This window comes from Olea europaea, chromosome 10, assembly GCF_002742605.1.
Source record: "Olea europaea var. sylvestris chromosome 10, O_europaea_v1, whole genome shotgun sequence".
In the NCBI taxonomy this organism is placed as follows: Eukaryota; Viridiplantae; Streptophyta; class Magnoliopsida; order Lamiales; family Oleaceae; genus Olea; species Olea europaea.
In genome coordinates, this window is record NC_036246.1 from 19,962,167 (window position 1) to 19,964,761 (window position 2,595).

Consider the following 2,595-nt stretch of genomic DNA (forward strand, 5'->3'; position numbering starts at 1 on the left):
ACGGAGCCTCACTTATCTCAATGTTCTCCTATAATAGCTCAACTATCAACAAACTGTCTTAAAGTAGTTTACAGGTTAATTCAATAGAGGGTTATAATTATTTTCCTACTTTATGCTCAAAACCCCAATCACTTACCTAACATGTAAATCATGAATGGCGTGCATAAAGAATGTCAAGTATTACATCAGCAAGTATTAGTTGGCCTAATTAACACCAACTCCAAAGTTTTGAAATATACCAATCCAATAGTAACATTATTAGCCGGCAAGGCGATTAAACTCACACAAGCATACATAAGCATAATCAATATTCACTCACAAGCATGCATCATGCAACAATTAGTCAAATCAAATCTGGATTGTGGAAATGCAATTAATTACATGCCGAATGTCTTTTTCAAATTATGCCACCATCCAAGGCATTGTCCTCAATGCAAAAATTAAAGTTTAGATGGCAGAATTTAAGGAAAATGAGTACAAATGAGGCAAACGATACTCCCCTGATCAATACGGGGGCTGCGATGGGAAGCTAGAACCGGCAGTACCATCAGCTGGAGGTGGAGGTAGGCGCGCCAAGATCTCTCTCATCAGTGCTGACTGCTGTGTCATCTCATTATGGATTCCCTCAACACGTGTTTCCAATCGGCCCAGACGCTCCCAAGTTTCATTTACCCTCATCTGGACGCCATCCACCCCGCCCACATACACACTGAGTCAACAATTCATAGTTTCCATCTCCCTCCTAGCTGCCTGGGCATCCTGGCGAGCAGTACGTGACATATCAGTGGAAATACGGAGTCACGGTGGGCTGTATGCATCTCAGTCATCAAAGTCCCCATAGCCTGCTGGAGACTCTGTACATCTCAGCTGGTTCTCGTGGTGGTGGTGAAAATCTGGCGCCACAACTGTGCATTTATCTCAACCTGTGGTGGTGGAGCTTGAGGCATCTCTTGCTCTGCGTGCTCGTGACCTTGCTCATCTTACTGTCTACTGCATTCAATTTCTTGCTTTTCCCAGTGCCTTATCCTAGCTCTGTCTTGAGCCTCCAAGGTACTATGCTTTATGATGGGGCTGGGTTTGGCAGTCACTTCCCCGGATGCAATGTTTATACCAGCAGCTATGCATATTTCGGAGATGAGGCTTGGAAAGATCATTGAGCTGTGCCTGTCTCCCAAGGTACCCACATGATGTATCTGATTATAGCAGAGAGTGGCAAGATCAACCTTATTACCTCGCACCAAGTGATAAAGGAATCCAGCTGTGGGATCTGTGAATGTGGTCCAGTGAGAGGTCGGCTCAATGTTGTGGCACATAAACAGCCACAGGATAGCTATAGATGGTGTCAGCTCAATCTGGTGCCACTCGGTGGTGGGGAGTGGCCATGCATTTTGTCGCCCTAATAAGATCTCCACCACTTCATGCTAATTGAAATCACCTTGTATAGGGGTTATGTTGTCCCACGTGAGCTGGTAGTAGTCTTGAATATCCTCGGGTGAGAATGTGATCTATTTTCCCCTGACCCAAGTCTGATGCAGGTGGTCTATTGAAGTTGGCGTAAAATTTCCCTACCAACAATTCATAAATCCGATGTGGCTGCTCCACTACTTTACCCATCCACAGTTATGCACCAAAGTGGTCAACTCGAAATCAGGAAAGTCTTCCAATTTAACATCCCGCTCTGGTGTCACTGTCCATCGACTCACTATATTTTCATATTGGGCTGCTGCCTCGAAAGTCAAAAATCTCTGTATCCCTCCTTCAAGCACTCGAGTATGTGTTGTGCCGGATGATGAGCCAACCTTTTCTTTCCCTTTTGAAGTTCGTTTTGGTGGCATCCTACAAAGTTGGAAAATAGCTAGCATTAAACGTCTTGTTGTACAGCGAGAAATCACATGAAATGAAAAGCACGTAATTCACAAATCCCCCAAACTTGTTTCAATATGCATGTATACTACCATGGTGTGTAATGAACAACGTATGGTGATTAGAATAGTATAAATGTATAGCCCATACGAAAACTAAGAAAATTTGGGTGAATATGTTCATAGTGAAAGGGTTGGAGTCATGATTGAGTGTACACCTTCGGCCCCGGGCACCATCGAGAATTATCAAGGTTGTCCCGAGCAACCTTCGGGCATATGAAGTATGCAATGAGGTCTATCACATACCCAAATTTCAGCTCAATCGGAGTTCGTTTGGTGTGTCAAATGGCAGTGTAAAATAAGGGACGGAGGGTGCTGTGGGCAGTGTCTTAATCGTGTGTGTAGTCATAGGCAATTTTGGTGTTTGAAATGTCCAATTCGTGTGTATGCTAAGCCCAAACTCACTAATATCCGTGGCTCATTAAACTTGACAATAGATCAAGCAAGTTGTATGTCATTGTATGGAATCTCTAAAATTTCAACAATTGGAGATTAAGTCATGCCTAAAACGACACACATTCAACCATATAGCATCTAGGACTATGGGATATGTGCTTTTCAAATTAATGTCCATAGGAATGCTACCAATTATGTAATTTAAGTCCTCCACACATCACAGGCAATGCAAGAAGCATAATTAAACATAGAGTAGTCATTGTGGCATTTTATCAAA